Genomic DNA, 11200 nt, shown 5'->3' on the forward strand with positions numbered 1-11200 from the left:
TGATGGTTGGACTCGATGATCTTAGAGGTCTTTTCCAACCTTAATGATGGTTGGACTCGATGATCTTAGAGGTCTTTTCCAACCTTAATGATGGTTGGACTCGATGATCTTAGAGGTCTTTTCCAACCTCAGTGATTCTATGATTGTATGATTCTATGATTTCTATGATTCTGTGTTAATGGCAAGTAAATCATGCAGAGCTGCATGGTGGGATCAAAAGACAGCAGTGGTGTAGAGAAGTCAGGGTAAGACAAAAACCAGAAAAATTTGGTCATGGGAAGCTGCAAGGACCCATGGGATAAGATGTCATGTTTGAGGTCTCCTGAGGCAAACTGCAGTGCGGGTACCCCAGGACAATTAGAAGATGTCTGCAGTGCCATGGAGTGCAGCTTCAACAAGGGACAGCCTGATGAAGTGACTCACCAGGGCAGTGAGGATGTGACCAGGCAACTGGAATAACTGAGCCTGGTAAAATGCATGCTCTCCTTCTAGCTACATATTTTGATCTATTAGTCTTAATCTATTAGATTAGACCCTGCAGGCAAAAGCCATAAAGGAAAACAATTTTTATGATTCTGACAAAGCCTAGACCAAAGGTTGGTTTATGCTCCAGAGTAGCCTGTATCAGAGACTTAGCTGATGACTGGGCTATCTGGCTGTAGTTTCCAGGAATCATCCGAGGACCCTTTCTCATAGAAAATTTGGGTGTGCTGCACTAATAATTTAGCAGAGCGTTTTATTGATAAAATGCTTTGGGAACATTTTCGTAGTTCCAATGCGGAGGTTCTGCTCCAAAACAAAGGGAAAGAAACTCCAATATGATCATTGGTCCAAAAAATGGCTTGCATATGAGAATAGGTTTCCAGCTGAGGTCAATTCCAAATTAAGAGAAGCAAAAATTAAATGAGGCTCTCATAAGTACCGCAGAAGTGTCCTGTCTACACCTCTGTTGGAAATCGTGGTGCAAATAACCTTCAGGGAAAATTGTGGTGCAAATAAACTTTCTTGGAAATAAAATGCACCCAGCTCTATCTACAGTGACACAAAACAGTGAAATGACAGTGTAGTAATAGAACAGGGAGATATAGAGCTATAACAGGAGAATCAGGATGTAGTGGGAAATATAAAGCAAGTGATAACATCAGTTTATTTCCAATTACTTAATTTATATAACTATTATGAGCATCTAAAGTGTGAGAACTAAGGAAGAAATTATCAATACGAAGCCCTACTAGGGTCTGAACCAAAATTCAGACAAAATGGAAATCTCAGCATTGACTTCACTTGGCTTTGGTTCAGGAAGTAATTGCCCAGATAACAGCTGCTTTGCAGACTACTTGGGAAACTTATTCCTCCCGTACAAGCAGTCTCAAGTTTAATAATAACTTCAGAGAAGATGCTAACAACATATGTGCGTTGTTTTGGAAGAGCACCTGGATCTGGTACCATTCAAGTGTTTCTGCCAAAGGACAGCAAAAGCCCTTTGGCAGATTTCTGCTGGGTGCCAAGGATGAAACACACAGCTCACAGCTTCACATTCGGGAATTTTCTGCGTTGTATTCATGAGACTTAGAGTATGAGTTACACTCTCTGAAATTGAGTCACTTGATGCACAATGTAAATATCGGATGCGGGCTCACTATGCCTGTGTGAGGCTGCACAAGCATCAAAACCAGAGGGAAAATACCTGTTGAAAGTTAAGGCTCAAACAAACCAGTACTGTGCATGCAGCCTTAAATAAACATTGGAGATTTTAATTTTTGTGGTTCCTCTTGCTCCATTCACAGCTCTCTGTATTGGATTTTTCATGGCACTCCAAGGAATGACTTGCATCATATTGACACATTTAAAGTGTGAAGTTTCTCCTTGGATTTAATGATTACAGTTGCAGAACAGCAGAATTGCCCAGCTGTCCAAATCAGAGGCTGTCTCAGACTGTCCTATTCCTCCTATCCTTAATCGAAAAGAGGAGTAAACAAAATCCTGTCATGGAATATTTCAAGAGTTGCTGAATTTTGCATTGGTTTTCTTTAGTTCTTTCTTGCATAGATACAGGCATTCTTAATATCCACACTCTCACTTGAATCTCAGATTTAAAATAATACAGTAAACTCTGCAGATTTTTTGTGCTCTTTATAAAAGAGTACTTCCCTATTATCTATTTTTAAACTGTTGTCCTAGTTCACCAAATGTGTCATTGTTCTTACATGGAGAAACAGAGTAAATAAGAGCACCTACTTTCTGTAAGTTTCTTGTTTATGTATCTTTAGCAGATCTCTTATTTGTTTTAATTTTATAACTGATGTTGCAATTTTTTGCCCTTTAATGTGAGCAATATTTTTAAATTCTTCTCACAGTTTTGGCAGTCTTTTATTCTTGCTATCTGCTTTGTAAGCCTGTGTGACCAGAACTAGACACAATATTCAGGTCAGACTGAATCAGGTCATCATGCTTCTAGAATTATCATCAATCCCTTTCTCTATACTTTAAAACCTTATTGTTTATAGACAGCTGTATTATAAGAGGTTTACTTTAACCTCTGTTATCAGAAATGCCATCTAATAAGGGAAGACAAGCCCAGGGAACACAAATTTAAGAATTCCTCCAAAATTACAAATAAGCAGGAGCCAAGGACATCATCAGTGTTACTTCAGTGATTAGTTATCTGAAATTTACCGTTTTCTCTGTGTTTATTAAAGGTCAGAGATTTACAAGCTCGATATGTGTCAACACTAACGGCCAATACTGAATCACAAAAAAGCCCAGCCATCCTGTTATAATGGAACCACTCGGGACTAAAGTAATAGATATTAGCATTAGACAAAGATGGAGGACTGTGTGAAACTGACTTATTTTACCTCCTCTGATGTATCTTACTACAGCGTACTTACCACTCAGATTACTGTGCCAATTTTATGATGCCAGGTTTGAGAGAATGAGTTTAAAAAACAGCCAGAAGGAAAGAAATCCAGACTGAAAATACACTTCTTGGAAGTAAAGGATTGGGGAAAACAAGCTACTTTATGACAGGGTAGAAGTTTAATGAATGTATGGAATGCAAACTTTGGGGGGCAGGATAGGAACACTGTGGCAACAGGAAAAGGGGGAAGGTTGTCATTACCAGTAAATTCTGCCAGTGGTGTTATCCTTAAAAGGGAGGATACATAAAAGCAAAACTCCCATGAGCAAGGAATGTCAAGCCAAATTTGACAAATGTGAGACCCACATATTTGATCCTATGCGGAAATATACGGGCAGATTAAATCACCCATCGTTGCAGATCAGGCTACAAGGTTACGGAGCTGTAATTCCACCACACCCACCCACACACCTTACAAGAATCACAGCTGTGTAGGTGGCACAGACGTGTTTAGGCTCGGAATGTGTAGGCTAAATTTTGGTGACATGATGTAATCAAAACAATTCTCAGTATTATTTCCAGCAATGCAATTTGTTACAGAAAATAGTGCACATGTAAAATATCTATTTTTAAAAATATCACAATGACATAATTAGCCTCACTTCCTCTGTGTTTGATGACTAAAAACCAACATACTGTATGTCTACATAGTCAAGATAGAAGCTGCAAGCCTATACGATATGATGATTACTGTATCATTAATGATTCACATTGAGAATGACCAAAAGGGGCTCTCGCTTCTTCTGAAATACTGGGGCAAAAACAGAGACAGACTTTAGTGGCCATGCAACTCAAGGTAAAATGCTTTCTGTTTTGGCACAGATGTGCTGTTTCTTGTGGACCAGGTAAAAGCAGTCTTCATAACTCCAATTTGGGATGAGTCAATTCCTCCTCCAAAGAGTTTATGCTCCAGGTAGATGTAGCACACAGTGAGCTGGCAGGTATAACCGCAGTAGCCCATGAGCAGAGCTCCAGCCTGCAGGAGTAGGAGCCCATCTGTGGTTTATTGGTTTTCCCCATGTTTGGATGACATGCTGTTGGATGGAGAAGCCACTAGGCAGAATAGCAAAGACAGAGAGAAGGACCACCATGAAGAGGGCCTGGCAGGCAGCAGGGAAGTGGAGGAAGTGAGAGATGAGCAGGGGAGGTGAGGAGGATAGGTGATTACCTCAGACTGCCCCTGGACTGCAGGGCAGGTCAATGCTGTAATGCAGCCCGCTCATATGGTCAGCTGCAATGGGGAAATGGTGGAGCGGGTCCTTTGATGCTCAGTTTCCTTTCTGTGGGGGAGATAGTTTGTGCTTGATTTGATTCCCAGAAAGAACTGAAACATAGCCAGAGACCTGCAAGCTGGGAATTGCTCCTAAATCCCTTTGCTTAGATGTAGGGAAGATGCTTAAGTGCCCTGGCTTTCTTATAGGTCACATTAAATGGCATGATTCAACACTGTATCTTCAAACTTTCATATTAACGGTGCTTGGTAACTGAGCTTTTTTTTTTTTTTTTAGAGTATGGTCAATACTGGATCTTTTGCTAAGAAAATAGCAGGCTCATATGCAGAGCTGGATAGAGAAAACGTTTCCAAGCCCACCTGTTTATTCTCTCAGGACTGTTTTCGGGGTCAGGTTGAATTCTTCCTGTTTGAAGTTTCAGAGGAAGAAGGATGAGTTATTTTTATGTAAACAGTAAACATTTTCCATGAGGTGGTTTACCAGATCCTGCATTCCCTGTCTCAACAAAAGGAGAGATTTAATGGGACTTGGTGTTAAGTTTGAAATGACGTATCTTTCTGCAAAAAATTTATGTTGTTGCTCAACACAAATAATGGCAAGGAAAGCCTTGTAACCCCATGTGTGAGTTTAACTAATAAGCAGCTTTGGGTTGTCATGTTGTCTTCATTCCTTCCTGTTACGAAGATAAAGCAAAGAGCAAACACACAAGTTGGTAGTAGAGTGATAATGCCAGAGATGTGCCTTCACAGGCAGAGTCACTGCGGTCACTCCCACAGCTTCTAACACAAAAATGTCAAAATTTGTTACATTTCTTAAGCATCTGGTACTACATTTAAGTGTCACTTATACAGTTAAGTGTCTCTTTCAGTGGTCTAGTTGCACATTTGCAAAACCTCCAGCTAACTCTCTATGTCCACAAGGCACCTGACATTTTTGACGCCAAGCATGGCCAGAACTGCATAAGAGGTTAGACATACAACTAGCTTGCAGCACACATACAACCAGCTTCATAAGAAGCACAGCAGCTGAACTATACATTCTTCAACCTAATTGTCTCAGTCACCTTACGTGGTAGTTGTGGTCTAAGCAAGTCAGTCCCCGCAGAAAACCGTTGAAGGCTGATGAGGGAGCAGAGCCATTTGTCTCACTTGGTTTTTGTTAGATCACTTATGCAGAATACGAGACATCCAGGTTCAAAATCCTTTTCTTAAGAGATCCAAATACCAGCCACCTGCTTCTGAGAAAGAGCTGTAATCACCAGATTACTGAGCTTCTTAAAGGCATTTTCTTGGGCCCTTCCACTGAAGCTGTTCTTGTATAAACAACCATATTAAGCCAGCAAGAAGACAGTGATACTGGAGCCCAGGTTTAGGGAGACCACCTGGCAGCAGGGGACTGTGGCCCCATTCTTAGTGGCTCTGAACTCATTCAAATTCAAAAAATTTTTCTGTGGAGATCTGAGAAAATTACTCTGCTCCATACTGTTCAGCAGTATTTTCAGTTATTTCTGATACTGGAGATCATAATAAGCAACTGTTGGGTTTTTTCCTTGGGAACATCCCAGATTTAATGTGTGGGTGTAGTACTTGTCTAGCATGATCCAGTTGACTAGTCTGCTTCCTCACTTTGAATCATTAGATATTTCCATCAAGCAGCTTGCACGGATTTAATTTTCTTTAAGCTCTCAGGTGCCACCAATCTTTTCTCATTTGCTCTGTCAGGCATTCTTGCTTCAGATGGCGTGGAGTAAATAGCGAAGACCCGGAGGGCCTTTCTGCACCCAGCAAAAGAACAAACACGTGAGGCTATGGTGCATCATGTAACAGGAAATAATGCTTGCTAGGACTTGTGTGAAGATTAACATGGTTTGGATTAGTGTTGAAAGATCAACTTTAGTCCCTAGCCTGTTAATGTGCTTATATGTGATTTCTGTAGCAGTGTCTGCATTTGGATATCATTGAAGCAAGCAGGACTCCTGTGCTGATTGGATGCCCTGGGCACTGCTGTCACATAAATGACATGAATTAGGCATCTCATACCTCAACCCCCCAATGCCTTAAAATCTTTCATGCCATTCAGTTTCAAAGGGCACAGAATTCAAGTATCATCCAGCGGAAAGCACCCTGCAGGTAAGGAGATGCAATACAAATGTCCTGAGACTTTATCAAACATTTCTCAGCTACAGTCTTGTCCTCTGTAGGTCAGAACACATGATGGCAGGTGATGGAACATAAGGGACTCATTTCTTAGAACGAACAATTGCAAAACAGAGTTATTCAGCAAAGAAAGGTACAGGAGAACCTTCAGGGCTGTAAGAGAAAGTTTAAACCCAGAAAACAACATGCACTTGCATAAAGGTTTGTTTCAGCAGACCAGATGAAATGCTTCCACCGTGTTACAGAAAAATGAAGAAAATAAGCTAGGTATATAACAGAAATAAGCAAATCATTTTGTGTTGCAGAACTACATGATAAATTGTAAAACTCCTTTTTTCATACTTACCTGTGAGATAGAAATGGCAAAGGCAGCATACTGGAGTAATTACTTCTTTATTAATAGTGAATACTTCTTCTGTCCATGTAATCAGTTCTGAGTTAATGTAATTTCTTTTCTTTGCATTCATTGAACGAGGGTTCACTTAAAGTCAAGTAACTGAGACATCATGCAGCTAATTTTGATTTGAGCTTAAGGAAAAGGTGATGTATCTTAAAGGTAGAACTGATTGACTGTGAGAGAAAAATAAATTTCTCTTTTAGAAAGAGAGAAATTATTTTGGTTAAAGAATGAGTTGGTTTATAGTAATTATTTTTTGATCTGGGGGAAAAATCTAGTGGCTTTGCAATTAGTTTCCAGACATAAAGGCTAGCTGGATTGTTAGGAAGGGAAGTTCACCTTCCACCCACCCCAGATATATCATTTTGACTTCTGTGTAGTTTCCTTATGAGAACAGTTTGGCTAGAACTGCTGAATTAAGTGATATTTCTGTTCAATGGATAATGTGGAAAAATAGCAATAAAATATATTTGATTCACAGATCATGGTTCTGTGATGGTTTATACTAAATCTGTGAAATGCCAGGTTGACCAAAGCTACAATGATGTCCAGATTAGAAATGGATACACAATTACATTTCTAGTGAATGAGGTAGAGCCAGTGATAAAGAATCTATTGTGGGTATTAGCTGGTTTATACAGTTGCCAAGAAAATAGACAATACCAATGCAGCATGAACTCTGCCCATACACTGTTAACCCATCAGAACTTTTGAATTAGTGGGAACTGGTGAAGACAGCTTCTACCATTTTAGAATCATAGAATCATAGAATATCTCAAGTTGGAAGGGATCATCGAGTCCAACTCCCTGCTTCTTGCAGGACTACCTAAAACTAAACCATATGACTAAGAGTATTGTCCAGACACTCCTTGAACTCTGACAGGCTTGGTGCCATGACCGCTTCCCTGGGGACCCTGTTCCAGTGACCAACCACCATCTCAGTGAAGAACCTTTTCCTAATGTCCAACCTGAACTTCCCCTGATGCAGCTTCATTCCATTTCTGCATGTCCTATCGCTGGTCATACTGGCACCATGAGTTATGTAATTGAAACAATTTTCACCTTTAGCACAGAAACAAAAACAAAAAAAAAGAAAAAAGATTCATTTTATGGTCAAATGCATAAAGACAGTAGAAAGCTTTGGTTGTTACTGAAGGTAGGTTAATGCTTTAAATAAGGACAACACACTGAAGTACTTGTGCATTATGCAAAATGCAGAACTGCTCCATTTCATAAGCTAAACCTGACTTACGTTACCTAAGGGACTCTGGTTATTTTTCAGTCTTGTTCTCTTTCTGCCTTATCCTGGGGCATCCCTGCAGTTGTATAATTTGCTTAATCAACCCCACTGATCAACAGATTTCTTCATCTTGGCTCACTTTTCCATGTGTCTCCTTTTGAGCAGATTGAGGATCAAGCCATAGCAGAGGTAAAGTACCGAAGCCATCACGACCTATTGAATGTGGTATTAAGAAAAGGGATCTTCCTCACATCTTTTTGATATATTAGTGCAGTATTAGTGGTTCATAACCACCGCTTTCAGAACCAAACAATTTTCCCATCTGTATTTGAGAAAGTATTGTTCAGTCTAGTCCTGCTGACTTCAGTGCAATTTTTAACCTTGAAACTGAGACTGTCAATACCACCTTCCGCCATGAACAGCAGACCAATAAAATATATTCCTTTGCCACTAAATGCATGATGTCATTTGTAATCAAAATAAATTGCAGGATGAAACTGAGTGCAGAGCTGACACACAACTGAGTAGTTAGCATAGTGCAAACGGCAGTAGCTGGTGAGCAGCAGTAGCTGGGGCAAGCAGTAATGGTGAATGCTTTTCCTGTATTTTGTATTAGCCATGGTAAGGGATTCTACACTAATAAATCTTAATCTAGATAAATTTTGATGGTTGCACTCAAAATCTTATTATGGGCAAAACTGGAACACACCACCTATACAGATCTAATAATTTTTTGTTAGTCCCCTTTGTTAGGAGAGGGACCAAATCCAGAAGCCTGATAGAGGCGAGCATGCTGCAGCTCCATGCCCCCAGGTCCAACCAGTAGCAAGGTTGGGCACGTATTCCCAGTAAGCACATGCCAGCCTTTGGGAGGCTGGTTGTGCTCCTGCGATGCCACAGGGGGAGCTGTGTTTGGATGTTATTGGGGTCCCCTCCACTGATCTTGGGGCTCCTCTTTGCATGGAGACCAGCTTCTTACCACGTAATCTAACATACTTAACATTTTGCCAGTGTGACAGACAAAATTACTAGACTACTTGCAGGGATATTCACTCATAGTCTAATTTAATACAAAAAAGCTTGAATTGTGCCATTGAAACTGTTACACTAAAAAACAACTTTCTGAGCAACTACACCTTTTCTTTTGTTTTACAGTCTGGGACCTGTGTCTGCACTTTCTCACACCGCAGTTCAGTCCACGCAGAATAAATACTCACTGTTGCTACAAATTAAAGCTAAACTGAAACCAATTTAGGCAATAACATTTGTCTAGACAATTGCTATCACAGCTGAAACAAGCTAGAATCTGTTCAGGCTGGAACAAGTCCAGAGAAATCCTGGCAGGTCAGTACAAAGACTATGGACTTTTTCTAATGGCAAAAACTTGATTTACTGGGCTACACAGTGCTAAGAATTTTGACAGAGTAAAAGAATTCAAAATCTACTACTTTGAAAGTATTGATTATAATGGTATATAGTCACTTTGTATAATCATAACTCCCTATTAAAATATTTCTTACGGAAGCTTGTTCACAACAGCTACGTGGGAGTCACAAAATACTGTTGCACCAAAGTGCAAGACATACTGTACAAAATAATAGGAAATTATTTTCATTTTAATGATGCTTGTGGAGCTGTTTTCTGTAGCTGGACTTCCTCTTGCTCTCTTGCCTGTGTAGAACACCATAAGAAGATGTCTGTGAGCTTTGTCAAGGCTGATAACTCAGATTCTTTATTGAGGACAATTTTGTAGCATTAAAAAAAAGTGTTTTTTCCCTGGCTATTCTGAAATTGTAAAAGTGACTCAGCTGAAAAATTATTATTAGAGGAAAGCATAGGTTAAAGACATGGGTGTTCGTTTTTCATTTCCTTACTGAGATCACTAACTGTAAGCTCCTATTCCACCTGCAACAAGGTGGCTCCTCACATCTTCATGTTTGTGCCTGATAAAGGGTTTGCAGAGCCCTCACAGAGGATTTCAGCCCAGACTGCTGTGGGTCATGGCTCAGGGCCCTTCTCAGCAGCCCATCCTGGTGTCACCCGCCAGCTCTGTCCCCACTCTGCGTCATGGGTCCCATCCTGCTGGAACTCCCACCCAGCTCTGCCCCACTCCCAATCCTCTCCCGCCTGTGGTCTGCTGTAAGGCCTGGACAAATTTGCCCTCCTACCAAAACACCAGCAGACATTTGTATCACTGTAAATTTATCATAATAAACTTCCCAAAGAAAGTTTCATTAGGAGTTATAAACCAAGTCCTTTGCACAGCTGCATAGTGCAGTCCAGGCTGATTTAGATCCATTGATTGCCCAATATTCTGGAGCTGTTCTGTAGCTGGACTTCCTCTTGCTCTCTTGCCTGTGTAGAACACCATAAGAAGATGTCTGTGAGCTTTGTCAAGGCTGATAACTCAGATTCTTTATTGAGGACAATTTTGTAGCATTAAAAAAAAGTGTTTTTTCCCTGGCTATTCTGAAATTGTAAAAGTGACTCAGCTGAAAAATTATTATTAGAGGAAAGCATAGGTTAAAGACATGGGTGTTCGTTTTTCATTTCCTTACTGAGATCACTAACTGTAAGCTCCTATTCCACCTGCAACAAGGTGGCTCCTCACATCTTCATGTTTGTGCCTGATAAAGGGTTTGCAGAGCCCTCACAGAGGATTTCAGCCCAGACTGCTGTGGGTCATGGCTCAGGGCCCTTCTCAGCAGCCCATCCTGGTGTCACCCGCCAGCTCTGTCCCCACTCTGCGTCATGGGTCCCATCCTGCTGGAACTCCCACCCAGCTCTGCCCCACTCCCAATCCTCTCCCGCCTGTGGTCTGCTGTAAGGCCTGGACAAATTTGCCCTCCTACCAAAACACCAGCAGACATTTGTATCACTGTAAATTTATCATAATAAACTTCCCAAAGAAAGTTTCATTAGGAGTTATAAACCAAGTCCTTTGCACAGCTGCATAGTGCAGTCCAGGCTGATTTAGATCCATTGATTGCCCAATATTCTGCCTTAGTATCTTCTCTCACAAACATAACCTTGTCTGTTAAAGGCAGGTCAGTCTGGCAATATCAACAGTTTGTTTCCCACACAGCTCTTTAAATATCTAGATCACATATATGGTCACACATGTATGTTGTGCTCTGTTAAGATTTGGCACCCAGGTAGGCAGTTCAGACTGCATACAAGCAAATTCACATTTAAAGCCTCTTTGTTGCAGCGCTGCCAAATATTGTCATGTCACTAACTTTTATGGAGAGGCTA

This window comes from Aptenodytes forsteri, unplaced genomic scaffold (assembly GCF_000699145.1).
Source record: "Aptenodytes forsteri isolate BGI_AS27 unplaced genomic scaffold, ASM69914v1 Scaffold352, whole genome shotgun sequence".
NCBI lineage: Eukaryota > Metazoa > Chordata > Aves > Sphenisciformes > Spheniscidae > Aptenodytes > Aptenodytes forsteri.